The sequence below is a fragment of the Aquila chrysaetos genome, chromosome 15 (genome assembly GCF_900496995.4).
Source record: "Aquila chrysaetos chrysaetos chromosome 15, bAquChr1.4, whole genome shotgun sequence".
In the NCBI taxonomy this organism is placed as follows: Eukaryota; Metazoa; Chordata; class Aves; order Accipitriformes; family Accipitridae; genus Aquila; species Aquila chrysaetos.
This window is the reverse complement of record NC_044018.1, coordinates 14,199,580-14,214,400: the sequence shown is the minus strand read 5'-3', so window position 1 is coordinate 14,214,400 and position 14,821 is coordinate 14,199,580. Positions and strand designations below refer to the sequence as shown.

The following is a 14,821-nucleotide window of genomic DNA, read 5'->3' as shown; positions in this document are numbered from 1 at the left end:
AACATGTTAGCTTTCCTCCCATCTATTTTATACATCATCTTAAGAATTATCCTCAGAGATAACTAGGCTAGAAGTTTCTGTTTCCCATAGTGGAAACAAAGCCAAGGCATGAGATTTACCCCCTGTTAAATACTTGAAGTTCATAGTGTTCTCTATCCCTCATACACATACCTCAAAGGCATGCAGATATTCAGTATTTTCCTATAATTATCTGATAATTTAACATTGGATCTGGTGCAATTTACATTTATATTTACAGATGAGGTGAATAAAAGCTATGAGTCTTATGCATCCTCCTTAAAGGGAAACAATTTTCATGCAATTCTATAGTACCTCACAGCAATTTTGTTTTATTTCTATAACTACTTACAGAATGGTCCTTATTATAATGTGATTCATAATGGCAAAAATAATTTAAACAATGTAAATATTTTTTTCTCCAAACCATGACATTGATAATTGCTTTTTTGCATTGGAAACTGATATTCTTCATGGTATTTCTGTGTATACTTGTATGTGTGTATTTGCATGTGTGTGGGCACATGTGTCCAACAGAAAAATGTTGCTAAAACAAGGCTGAGATTCATTGTGACTGGAACACATCATCTTGAAAAACACTAACCTTTTGATATTTGTGAGAAACTTGTATCTTTTGGGACTATATTCTACTTGTGATGGAAGGTATTGTACTTGTATTACTCACTGTAAAGCTGCTATATTTTGCCTTCCGCTTTTGTGTTTTTATCTATCCATATTGACTCATTTCTGGTCAGGTCAGAAGTGGAATTCCACTTTGACCTGGAGGGCAAGTTTTATGTAAAACTGATTGCATAACAGACTTCTAACACAGTGGAAAAATACATACAGATATGTAGCTAATGTAGAAAACAGGGAAATGTTATTTTTTATTTCTATCTTTTCATACATTTTAATAAACAATCCAAACAGATTAGTACCAAGAATTCTAATTTTTTTTAAAAAATCATAATAGATTAATACCAAGAATTCACAATTCCCAGAGTAAAATCTCAATCCTGTTAAAGTCTTTGGGAATTTTAATTTTAACTCTGATAGGAGAAGAATTTTATGCAGCAGTTACATGGAGAAACAGCAAGAATGAAGTAGCTGAAAAAGTGTTGTAATTTTAAAGGAAAACAACAGAGGTAACACTGTGTCAATACAGACCAACTTTCAGTATTCAGACTGTATTAAATTGTGCTATATCTCATAAGTGTTATCCTTCACCTTTGGTGAAAAAGCTCACTACTCATTCTCAGAGAACATACCAGAATTTGGCTTGTATTCTACAGAAAGATCATAAGCATAAGCAAATAAAACATTTCTGTTCAGCACATATTTCTCTGTTGATTAATTTGATAAACAGTACAACTATCATGTGGTGTTACTCTTGTATATCAGATTTTAGATCCTCATCTCTTTTTACAATGGAGAAGTTTAAATTGAAGCAATTAATACTTAATTTTCATGACAAATCACTTAATTGTGCTCTTTCCTTACCAAAACACGAAAAGATGCAATTTCTTAACTACATACATTATAGACAAAAACTGCATTAAAAGAACTGTATACAAACCCATGAAAGCATGAAAGATCAAAATTAAAGACCTGACTTCAAACCTCTAGGCACAACAGGGAGCATGTTAAAGAATATAACTGGACCCTTGCTGTGCCTAGATTGTGAGCTTTACTTATGTTACAGTTTAAGCCACACTTTTAATATCTTTATATCAGATGGTTGACTGATGCATTTCTTTGAAATTGGGGGTGGAGGTTTTTTTGGTTAGACTGGGATTTGTCTATTTCCCTCTGTGTTTGTTAATATTGATGATTTTGCAACAGTATTGGGTAGGGTAGACTCAAAATGAATTTGATTATATTAACACACAATTAAAACAATTATTCTGTCCAGAATTGAAAAAAGAATTCATAACTGAATGAAAAACAGACAAAACAAAACCACCAGAAAAATCATTCTGGAATTTCAATAATATACCACTCAGCAGTTACATACTTCTTTGAAGTGTTTGATCTCATCAATTAAAAGCTTTTCATATTACTGTATATTCAAGCCAAGTTTACTGTATATTTATCTTTCCTTGTCTGCTTCACTATTACAAACAAGCAGCATCATACACTAAAAGAATTTCCATTGATTTCAGTTGGCCTACTTAAAAGAAATACCTGTTCATATCAGTACAGATGGTTAAATTGGGTAATTGTGATCTACATTGTAAATTTGAGAACTATTCCTGTTACTGTTAATGGTCTACATTGCCATATGGAGAGTTTGGATATCTCTGAATTTTTACTGCATGTACTACTGGATGAATTTCATATTATGTTGTGAAAGAAATACTGCATATGGACAGCATTTTCACTTGGCTTTTCTGTTTCTTACAGGGTATTTCCATATTGTACTCTCCCCTAGAGTAGCTGCTGTGGACTGGCTCACGTTTCTCCCCTTCCCAACAAAGTCTCTGTCAGCCAAATCATCAAGATCACAGGGAATATCACCCAAAGAGGAAGAATTCATAGGATTCCTGTGTCATATAAGCTCAGGAACATGGTTTCTGTGATCATACAGATTGCAAAGGCCAGCATTCAATTATTTTTTCAGTTCTCCTAAACCAGCACAGGTGAACTATGGATGCCAGCAAGAGCATGAGCCTGTGTTTAAACATTCTGAAGTTATTAGAGCGGGACCAGACAACTATCTTCTCCCTTTTTAGTCAACATCACCATTAAAAGACATGAGTCCTTATGGTACACTATCCCGGTTCATACAGCTGGACCTCAACAGTAAGGCAACAGACAGAGCCTCAAAAAAGCAAAAATAAACCCAAACAAAAAAATCCTCTGCATTCTTGCAAGGCAACAGCTGAACTACTGAATGCGAAAACAGACATCAGACTGACAGTCAGAAAGCAGGACTAACAAGGCACAGCCATCAAGAATATTGCCAGGATCATCATGGCCTGTTGCTTCCCAGTATGGAAGTTTTGAGTTCTGTATAAGGATGTTCAGACTAGCTTTATGCCTTGAAGACTGAATCCTAAAAGGGATTTTGGAGAGACACTCCAGAAGTTTAGTCTTCACACTGCTGGTCCTCTAAACTAGAAATTATGCCTTTACCTAAGGCTTTAGTGATCTGCAACAGCCCATGACACTCCAGGAAAAAGGGAGCAAAGGCAGCAGCAGTCTGTGCGTGTATGCTGGGCGATGAGCATGTTAGGTTACTTCCCTGCTGTGTCTTTACCATGTGTTCAAAGTGGCAGATGAATCCAGAACCTCATATGGTTTCAGTCGTAGAGAGTCATTCCCACTTGCCGTGCATCTCTTGTGTGCCAAACTATTGCCTCTTCTGAAGGAGAAAGAGTTTGGAGGGGGGTACTACTGCAGCTGCTCTTGTTCACTTCACGCTTCCCTCATCCCTCATAACTGTTTCTACATAGATAGGGCTGGGGAGCATGTCTGCCAGTTCTCTGGGTTCATGTAAAAACAGCTGAAGCAGCTCACTGTAGTGTGAATGCACATACAGAGAAACACCACTGCAGAGAATCGTATCCTGGATTTGCCATCTTAAATGTCTTAAATTAAATCTGTACTGCTAAGGATTGCAGCCAGAAGGGGCAGTACCAACTTGCTAAGCTACTTCCACATATATACTTAGAGGAGTCTTTCCCACAACACAACTATGGCTCCCCTTCACCTTGCTCACACAACTCCATAAAGATCTGTGTCATTCCGTATATATAACAAATATTTAATATTCTCCATCCCTCTCCTCTGTAAACTCTTGAGACAATATTTTGTATGGATCTTTTGACCACACAAGACCCAAAGAAAAACAAAAGTCACTAGACCAAATACTGGCAATTACTTGCAATCCATCATAATTATGTTTCTACAACTTGTCAAGTGAGGATATTTGATGCATGCCTTGGATGCTAGTGAAGGCACAAGATCTGCTGGTGTCATACTAGGGGTCTACCCTAACACAATGAGCGAACGCTGCTGTAGGCCATCTACCTGTCAGGACCCGTGCTGGAGAGGCCAGGGAGGGGCGGTGGCGAGTTGAGAATTAATTCCCTGGGGCTGAACGAAGGGGCAACGACCGCCGGCGGCCGGCGGGAGGCTTTCTTCCCGGCAGGAGCGGCCCGAGCTCGGGCGGTGTGACAGACAGCAGGCGGCGGGGTCTGCCGCAGCAGGAGCGGGCGGGAAACTCCCTCAGCGAACCGCGCCACCCGCGGGAACCGCACCTCACCGAACCGGTACCGCGAGCCCGGCTCGGCCGGGGAGCGGCTCGGGGAGGAGAACGCGGAGAGCCCTCCCGCCGGGTCGGCAGGTTCGGAGCGGACCCCCCGGCTTCCCGGGCTCCTTCCCAGAGAGGAGCCCGGGGGCGGCCGGAGCCGCTCCTCGGCCCGGCCCGGCGGCGTCGCGTCCGAGGGGGCGAGGGGCGGGGGCGACGAAGAGCGAGAGAAGAACGGCGGGAGGCGAGCGAGGCCGTGCGCTCCCGGAGCCGCGGGGAAAGGGGTCGGCGGGCTCGGGGGTCGCTCGGGGAGCCCCTTCCCCCGCCCTGCGGGCCCGGCCCTCGTCCGACCCGCCGCCGTCCCCGGGGAGCGGCCCCGCTCGCCGGCTCCGAAGAGGGAACTGCGCAGGCGCCGGCCCGGCCCGCCCGCCGCTCCGCGCCCGGCGGCTGCTGCCCGCGGCTGCTCGCGGCCGGGCCGGGGCCGGGCAAGGGCGAGGGCAAGGGCAAGGGCAGAACTCGCCCCGCCACGGCGCTGGAGACATTCCCCCCGGCAGTCCCTCACACTACCCTAGCAGATTTGGACTGGATCCTGCCCGAAGCAAGCTTCTTTTGACTTCACCCGCGCTTGTTGCTGGGAAAACCTAGGTGTTTCACACCAGGTGGAAACCTGAGAACCTGCTAACGTGGGTGATCATGATACAAAAATTAGGGGAAAAGAGGAGGGATAAGCTGACGATGTACAAACTGCCCACACCTGAGATCATTCTAAAGAGAAGTCAAAAATCTCAGCTCAGAAATGCCAGTCATTGTCACTGAAAAAAAAAAGCCACTTGACAGAAAAAAATAAAAGCTTATCTTCCTAAAGTCACAGAAGTGTGTGCCTATTAAAAACTGCAACTGAGTAAATATCAGACACACTGCACAAAAAAAGTGTTCTATTCCAAAGCTTTGTTGCCCAGAACAGTGCGTAATGTGGGATTATTTAGCAGAACAAATAGTTTTAGTATGAATACAATTGAGCAGGTGGGTCAAATTACCATTTTGGGCAGCTGCAGTACCATAGAGTTGTAAGAGAAAACAATCTAATCTTAACTCCAGAAGAACAAGCATACATATATGCTGGTTGAGTCAGCAGTGCTTTGGACGTGCTTGAGTGGTAAGTTAAAACACATTGGATAAATCTAGTAAATTGTGTTGGTACAAAACTTTACCAATTTTTAAAAACTCATGAAAAAAATCTAAAATTATGTATGAAACACTTCTTGTTCTTATTAGAAATGTTGTCTTGTTTCTTATTTGTATATTCTAGGCCCAGTGTTTCTAAGGTTAAGACCTCAAGAGCCATATTTTCAAGTTTTTCTGGCAACCTATTAATTTATTAATGAAAACTGAGATTCCCACAGTCACATGAACCCAGGCTTCAGAAAAACACTGAATGGTGAGCAGCTCTACATACAGTCCTGTAACTTTTAAGTATGGCACTGGTGGAACTGCCCTGGACATCAGTAGAACCATATTGGTATACATCCACAGAACATTTGGGCATCATATATGTAAGTGCAAAGATATCACTGGACTAATTTGAGAGGAGAACTGGAATAGGGAAGGTGAAGAATTATGACTATATCCGTAGTAGTAAAGAAAATAATGCTACAGCCTCCTCTCTGGTCCCCAAACCAACTGGCACGGCTTGGTTTTATTCATTCTGTGAAACTCTCTTAGCCCATTTCCTAGCAATCTGGATGCATTCTAACTGTACTTAGCCTATGGTAAAACCCTGAATTACATCTGGAAAATATTTTGGAGAGCGTTAGTCTACCAAGGTGAAAAACAGACTAGGGACTATTGCAACAATCAAATACAGAGCGTAAGCAACTGATTTCTAGTGCCCACATAAGAGGAATATTACTGCAATTCTACCCTGGATAAGATCTGCAGATAATGCTATTGTAGTCCATATGGCTAATGATGCTGTAATCGTCTGTTGAGCAAAGCAAAGAAAGGAAACCAAACTCCAGTGTGGAGAAGGTGAAGGAGGGGGAAGAGATGGGAGCTGCCTCTTATGGAAAGGGAAAATGTTTATTCTGCTCGGCCATTACTTTTGCTTATTTGCTTTCTGTTCTCCCAGTTGGCTGTAAGGGAAGAACAGAAAAGCTCTGTCTGCACATGAACAGTATTCAGCAATAGCTGAAGTCAAGGTTAAAAGATTTTAGTGAGAGGCCAATGGTTCTCTGGGGGACCTGAAACTGAGGAGCATCTTTGGGAACAGAAGAAAAACAGGAGTTGATAAGACGAGAGAGATCCTGAAAATCTAAGGGAGCAATGAAGATGGGGCAGACTTTAGGCCTGAGGAGCTAAGATAAGTATTTGAAATTTGGATGGTTAAGGGGGCATTGAGACATAGTCAGAAGTCTTGTTTAGGAGAAAAGTGGAGAATGAAGAGTTCAGGGTAGTGAGGAAAGATGTTAGTGTGCCTAAGAGTTCGTCAAATAATTCATTATATAAAAGAACTCTCCCACTGATTGGAATTTCTTCTTGTTTGGAGCCCAGATTTGTAAAGTAAATAGAGGATACCCAAATGCTTTCCTACTGGCGATACTCTACACAGACAGACTGACCAGCCTGATAATCTCCATGCTTTCAACACAGATGAGAGAAAGTTCAGCCGGGGGTCTGGATGATACTTTGAGGACAGGTAAGGGGAAAACTGTATTTTCATTAGTCTGATCTTCTTCTTCTGTTTGGGGGGGAATTGGGGGGATTTTTAAAACAAAACAAAACAAACACATTATATTTCATGTCCAGGAGAAAAAGAAGCGTAGTCAAAAACAATAAATAAGATTATTTTCACTGCTGGCAAATGTTAGTATATAAGAACAGGGGAATAGTGAAACAGCCAAATCAATTTGAAATGCTTGGCTGCAAAAGTTATTTTCAAGCTGGATATACAAGAACCCAATCCCTAATCTCCTGACAAGCTCTCTCCTGACATGGGCAAGAATATGCTTTCATCAATAGAGAAAGCTTCCACTGAAATCCTTGAAATACAGATCTGGATCCAAACAGTTAAGGAAAATTGTAATGTATACGTTGAATGTAGTCTTAAATGGGCTCCCACAAGTCCTCATATGCAGTCAAATAAAGGCTGGATAGTTTTATATCTCTCTGTATGCTCAAATGAAGCTGCCTTTATACTTAGTTCACTGCCCAGATGGGATCAAATTATACAGCTTTTTCAATACAACTAACTCTACCTACAATCCAAACCAGGATAGTGCAAACCAGTTCTGGTCCCAAAGTAAATGTGTTAGAAGTGCAGGAATATGCCTACAGGCTTGTAAGGCACCTGAGAGGCAGAATGCATTAACACTCTGCACAGTCATGTCATGTCAGTGCATGTGAATTTATCTAAATGGTATCAGCACCAGAGCTGTCTTATGCCCCAGTGTTTTGGGACACAGGGGAACTGGCCTATGACTATCAGCACTTAACAGTCTAAACAAACTGCATAGGATTTATTTCATATAATTTAAGCACCTAAAAATTTATTTTGGTCAGTGGAGAGAAATAGGTAATTCCCAAGGATGATTCAACACACATATTTAGGAGCCTAAGGTAATTAGTTTGAACTGTAACAGCTAATGCTTAGCTACCTAAATTAGATTAAGCTGCATACGTAACTGCAAATATCTTTTGAATATAAAACAGTTTCTTGCCCTTATAATGGCTACACTTGCATCTGAAAAGTCAGTGCTATTTCTTTCTGAAGGAATAATCACTCAACATGTATTGTAATGAATTTTTAATAGGGATGAATAAATCGGGGGAGGGGGGGGAATGAAGGAGAACTTTAGAAGTATCCCATAGTACATAATATTATTTTCTAGAGTAGTACTCTTCAGGGTGAGAATGTGACTCAGGTCAGATTGTGCTTGGCCTCTTTAAGGAAGACTGCCAATATACCATGGTGTCAATTATGGTGATTTTTACTGAGCATATTCTTTGGGAACTGCACCTCATTTCCTGGGAATGGAAGTGAGGCTGGAAAATAATTTTATTTCTCCATCAGATTGAAAGAACTACCTATTAGGAACAGCCCAAGCTATCTTTAAATTGGTGACCTACCAGTAAAACTATAGTGAAGGGACATTGTGCAAATGGAAGAGTAGAAAATTTTAACTACGGACTTTGAAAATTACGAGTTCTGCAAGGAAAAGGTGCAAACTCACTCCTGGATCCCTGATAGCCTGAAACAAGGAATATCTGGCTTCTATAAGGCTGTCTGTTTACTTTCCAGGTGCCCTCAAAATGCACTTCATGTTGTTGAAATCAGCTGCAAAAGGGTTCCACAGGGTAAAATAAGGATAGACATTACTGAAAATATACATTAACCTACACTGTTTGATCCCATCTGTTCAAGAGAAAATGTGCTTCTAGTTTTGCATCCTTCACAGGAAAACATTGGCTTTGATTCCCCATCTTCACTTGTATAAATAGTATGTTCATGTAATAGTTATAAATGTAACTATTTATAATGATGACATGAATTAGGTAGAGAAATGTCAATGGCTGTTGCTTGTAATAAAAAAAGTAAAATTGCTTATCAACTCACTGTGACAAGCAATATCACAAATGGCACTTCTGGAAAAAAGATGTACTAAAGTAACTTTTAGGGCTGTGCATGGCAGATTAGACATGCAGCTCCTCTTAACATTAACAGAAATTACATGCTTAAGCTAGCACAAATGCCGTTGAGATTCCTTTCTGTGTTACAAAGCAAAAGCCATTGATTTCCACCAGAAAATAAAGCTTCATAGTCAATGGGGTAGATGCAGAACGTATTCCTATGTTGTCAACAGTCACAGATTGTGAGGACCAAAACAGTCACAGCTTAACAGAAAGGAAAAACTAGCTTTTTCAAGCATGGCTGTAACACCTTTTTCTTACAGTTTACTATCATTTACAATTTAGTTAATGATGTAACTAAACTTCTAGCCTTCAAATAACATCTGAGTCCCCATCAGGCCTTTTCAATTCTTTAGATATAGATGTGGGACTAAATAACAGAATCTAATAGTATAGCAGTACTAAATTATGAAGCCTTCTTTATTAATAACCAAGCTCTCAAATGAAGCTTGGTGCTTGAAAACAACCTAAAAAGTGCAGTACAGCTAGAAATCCCTTACCAAGGCAGTAGTGAATAAGATGTATATCTTACATTTCCCTTTTCAAATGGATCTTGTAATAGTTTTCATCACAGAGATATCTGAGAATGTAACAAAATTCTGAAGAATACCTATCTGGGTATAGCTATCTTCAGCTTGCAGTGACTTGGAGGGGGGCACTTTTCTGAGATGCAAACAGGTGGGTTTTGTTTGGTTTATTTTTCTTTTCATACTGGAGAGAAAACTCTATCAAAGTCTTATCTGTGACATTCCCCATCACTGTAATAGCTATGCACTTAATAACCTGCTAAAAACTCCTGACTTCAGCAACACTATTATCCCCATTTTTTATTGAAGGGAATCTGAGCAAAATCTGCTTTCTCTGGGGAACATAGGAAGTCTCTCAGAGATACCCACGAGCGTGGATCAAGGTCTCCCACTTTAGCATGGTGGCATTTAGACTCTCAGTCATTTTCCTTTCTCTCCTGGCAGTTTCCCAGATTTGTGGACAGTTTGGTGATGCAGCTTTGGCTCCTGCAAATGAACTGCGTTGTTGTGACTGACAGCTTCACTGATAACCTCGTAATCTAAAGGGAGAGAATGATGGGTGCTACGCACTGGCATGATATGCTCTCAGAAGCCTGTATTGATCCTTCTGCTTAAAAAGTGTATAACTATATTTTCAGGTGCTCTTGCTATGTAGTGTCATTGTTTAGTTGTTAGTTCTTCTTTGGTCCTATAAACCAACTATATGAAGTACAGTATAGAAGGCGCAATCCTGCAACTCCCACCCCAGGTGAATAAGCACTTTGCACATTCAAGAAAAGAACAATTAGGAGAAAAAAATTGCAGTGCCACACAAAACACTGTTTCTTCTGTGCTTCAGCTGTTACTTTTCTTTATCTGATAATTATTTTATACCAATTACATGGTTACAACTCTGATACAGCTGGAGTCAGAAACATTGTAGACCTGAGGATCTGTCTGATTCTTGATTCTTATCACTACTTTTTTGCTTTTAAACCTAATCAGGTTCATACAATTAATAAAGGTGTCATGTGAGTTGTTCTGATACATTAGTTTCTGGATTTATAAGCAAAACAAGAAAAGAGTTAAAAGACTCTTCAGTGTATGCCTCTGAAATGAGCAAACCAAAGTAATGATCTCTCTGAATATGATCTTCCCATTGTACAGCATGACAACAGCAACAGCTACAAAAAAAACCCTAAAAAGGCAGATAATGTTATTTAACAGGACTTAATTAAAGATAATTTTTTCATTCCATACTTTTTGTGTTTTTCCAGTAATTCAGGTAGTAGTCTCTCCTCAGCCAGAACTGTCTATGCACAAAATACAATCTGAAGGCACAGTAAGCGTAATAAATTTACCACAAATGATAAATATCTCCTGGTTCAGTGATGATATATATTAACAACAACCACTTCTTAATTCAACACCTTCCATTCAGATACAATATCATCCAGTCTTGCTGCTTATAAGTTAATACTGTCACAACATGACGGAGTAATTCTGAGCAACAGAAATAAACCTGTCTTCCTAACTGTCCTTGCATCATTCTGTAGCCCTGTCCCCTCCTGCCCTGCAAACGTGGCAGGAGAGAAATCCATGGGTTGCTTAGGAAATGAGACGTTCCATTTTATCTCTATTTCTAATAAAATTCCCATTACACAGGTCTAAGCCATTTGTTGGTCATGCCTTGTCTAGCTTGGTTCAATTAAATCATAATTTTGCACATTTTTCAAATCTGGGTTAAAGATCCTGTTACTCCAACAAGATAAATTGCCATTGTTTAGATAGCATAACCTCAGCAACTCAGTTCCAGTCACACCATGTCTAACAATAAAGCCCTGGACCCCCCATGTAACTCAAAAAATTGCCAATTTCACACTTGATTTTCCACCTGCTCTACTCTGTAGATTTCATGCTTCTTGTCCATCTTTATATTTTTTGCAGAATTATTTTGGATCAAACCATTAATAATCACACTATTAAAAAAGTCCCTTGATGTAAACAGTATAACCCTTAAGTCAGATTCTAATGCTTTTGAGTTTGTCTTCCTCTAGATCAGTGATTTCCAGCTTTTTCCATGTTATAGCTTAAAGAAGTTTAAAAAGCTTCTTGTTTAGCTGTAAAGAAAGGAACATTGGTTCTGACACTACCCTGTACCCACCAGGGGACATGCAACATGCCTGAAAATACATGTTCTAGACTCTCTTTTTATGTTGAAAAGTTTAGAGAGCTGTGCTAGGCATCCTTGTGCTTTTCCCTCCACTCTCCTCTACCAGTAATCCTGGCAGAGAAAATCTCAGATAACAAAGTGATAAGGAGTTCAGTTTTTAAGTTAAAAGTACGTTTACACTGTCAAAGAACTTAGTTCTCTAGTTTCTTCTCAGAAACCCATTCACTTAATTGTCTATTCACTCTTAGACTCTTAGTCCTTCCTGAGATGAAACTTAGGTGCGCTTCGGAGGATAATTCACCGCAGGGCCATTCCCAATTGGCAATTTGATTACCTCTCTACTATTTCAGTGGCTTTTGCACCTTCAAACAGTCCTGTATGCCTTTGTGTCTCCCCTGAGCATGCATCAGCTGATCTTAGTTTCAAACTATAAAAACAGCCCTCACAGGATTTCAGACATTTTGAAATGAAGAAAATATATGAGCTAATAATTGTTCCTCACACACCAAGAGATACGACATATGGCCCAAAGGAGACCTTGGCCTTCTGTGTTAAGATGCTTGTCTCCATCAGTGAGGCAAGTGCAGCGAATGTTGTTTACTCTGACTTCAGCAATGCTTTTGAAACAGTCATAGCATCCATGAGCATACTTTTGACCATAGTATCCTTGTAGCCAAACTGAAGAGAGCTGGACCGGATGGGTGACCTACAAGGTGGGTTGAAAACTGGCTGATCACAGGGCTCGAAGTGTTGTGATCATCAGGAAAAAGTCTAACTTGCAACCGATTACCAATGGGATTCCCTAAGGGCAATGCTAGGGCCAATACTGTTTAATAACTTCATGAATGACTCAGTTTGCAGAGGACACAAAACTGATGTGGAAAGTGATCAATGCACTGATGGGTGGACTGCCTTTCAGAGACCTTGACAGACTGCAAAAATGGACTGTCAGTAACCTCACGAAGCTCAGCGAAGGCAAATGCAGAGTCCTGCACCTGTGAAGAAATAAACCCATGGAACAGTAGGGGCTGCTGGTCAACAGGCCAGAAAGGTGGTTCAGTTTTGCAGAAAAGGAACTGGGAATCTTGCTGAATATGAACTAGAATCAACAGTGTTCCCTTGCAGCAAAGGCGGCAAACTGTGTACAGGACTGTGTTAGCAGTCATGCAGGTTTTGGTTGATTCTTCCCTTCTATTCACACTTGTGGGATGACATTTGGATACTGTGTCCTAGTTATGTTCCAACACAATAAAGAAAAACACAGAAATGGGTCCAAGGGAGGGCCACCAAGATTGTCAGGGGACTTGAGCACGTAATGTACAGGGAGAAGATAAGAGAGGTAGGTTTTCTCAGCCTTAAGAATAGATAGCTGAGAGGCGATATTACAGCTGTTGGAAGCTACCGAATGGGAAGAAATGGAGAAGATGGAGCCAGACCCTTCTTGGAGGAGGACAGAGAACGAACGAGTGGCATCTGTCAAAAGTGCAACAAGAGAAATTTCAGTTATGCATTAGGATTTATTTTTCACCACAATGGTAGACAAACATTGCAACGGGTTGCCCAGGGAGGCTGTGAACTCTCTACCATTGGGTACCGTTGAAAGCTGAGTGGGCAAGGCCCTGTGTAATCTAATCTAGGTTGGCACTACTTTGAGGAGTAGTGCCAAATGATCTCCAGAGGTGACTTCCAGCCTAAACTATTCTATGAATCTAAATGCTACACAGCGATCCATACAGTGATTCACTGTACCAGGCAATCAACTTTATCAGTATACACGTAACCTACTCTGGAACAGATCTGGCATGCATGAATTAATCCTGAGGGTGAAAGCATCTTCTGGTAACTAAGTAGTCTAAGACTCTGTGTGGGATTACCAGGGAGACAAGACAGTCTGTGGGGTTGGTGAGGGGAAAAGCGGTGGAGATCACACAACCAGAACTGAGTTGGCAAGTGAAAAATGTTGGAACTGCTGGGCCTTTGCATTCATCAGTGAAGGTGACATGAGGAGGAAACTAGAGCTTTTTAAAATCATTATATTAGCTTATATTTTCTTCCAGAGTAAATATGATAAACTGCTTTGCAAAATATCCCTATTAAAGTCATGATTCAAATTCAGACTATAAAGGCTTGTAGAGCAGAGAAAACAACGTTTGAGATAGATAGAATTATGATAGTATTTATGTATTGGAATTAAGCTGTGCTTCTAATTCTTTGTATTCTTATAGAGATGTTTGGAAGATTTAAATATATATTTCAGAGAATAAAACCAAGACCCAAAGAGGCCCCTTATGGGCTTCCAATTTAGATTTCATGATATCTAAAATTAGCCTCATGGGTGGTTCAATGAATGCAGTCAGACATCCCAGGCTCCCTAAAAGGTACGTGGTGAAAGAGACATTCTGTAAACAGCACAAAACAGTCCACTGGCACCCAGACTACATGAGTTAGGTTTTTATGCTAGATACACACAGGAGGTCCATAGCTGGATTTCCCTTCCCTTAGAAGATAACTCACATAGCATGACACATTTATTGAAACACAGTAAAGAGAAGAACTTCTAAGGGTGATGTTGGCCACTTCTCATGAAATACTTAAGTGTTGCAGAGGAGTATAGTACTGTCTCAGGAAGAAGATGTCTTGGATTATTATACAGTTTTTATCTAATATTACCCCTAATGGGTTTTGCAGCTGCTCAAGCAGGAGTCTTCAGGATTGCTTTTCTCAAAAGAAATGCCAGAATTCCATTAAAATTAAGTTAAATAAAGTTAGAAATAAATTTTATATTGTGCCTTATTTTTAGTACCTTTCTTTAAGAAAGGTTTTAATTGGCAGCAGAAGAAGGAATTGCTGTGATTATTGTACCCTCCTTTATAACACAGGGCATAGAATTTCAGCTACTAATTCTTGCATCAATAATTTCTAGCTGAACTATGTAATTTCTTTAAAAAAGAAAAAACAACACTTAAAATTTCTCAGCACATCCCTAGTATTATGAAATGCTCCTATTATAACATACAGATTTGATTTGCCCAACTTGTGTTTTCAGATATTAGACATTCTTGACCTTCAATAGGGTTTCTTGGCTGGGAAAGTGGGTCTAAGATTATTCTCCATTACTAAAAGTATTATTAATGTGCTTCATCTCTTAACACATGTATTTGAAGTCACAGAGCTGTATTGGGAATG

The 14,821-nt window shown here is 40.2% G+C and overlaps 1 long non-coding RNA gene across 1 annotated transcript; it reads left to right on the top strand.

Annotated features, from left to right (window-relative positions):
- Nucleotides 1–4,825: 4,825 nt before the first annotated feature.
- LOC115351343 lies at nucleotides 4,826–6,907 on the top strand. The gene is made up of 3 exons (XR_003926775.1): nucleotides 4,826–4,953; nucleotides 5,580–5,708; nucleotides 6,821–6,907. It is a non-coding gene; the product is annotated as an uncharacterized LOC115351343 (long non-coding RNA).
- The last annotated feature ends 7,914 nt before the right edge of the window (nucleotides 6,908–14,821 follow it).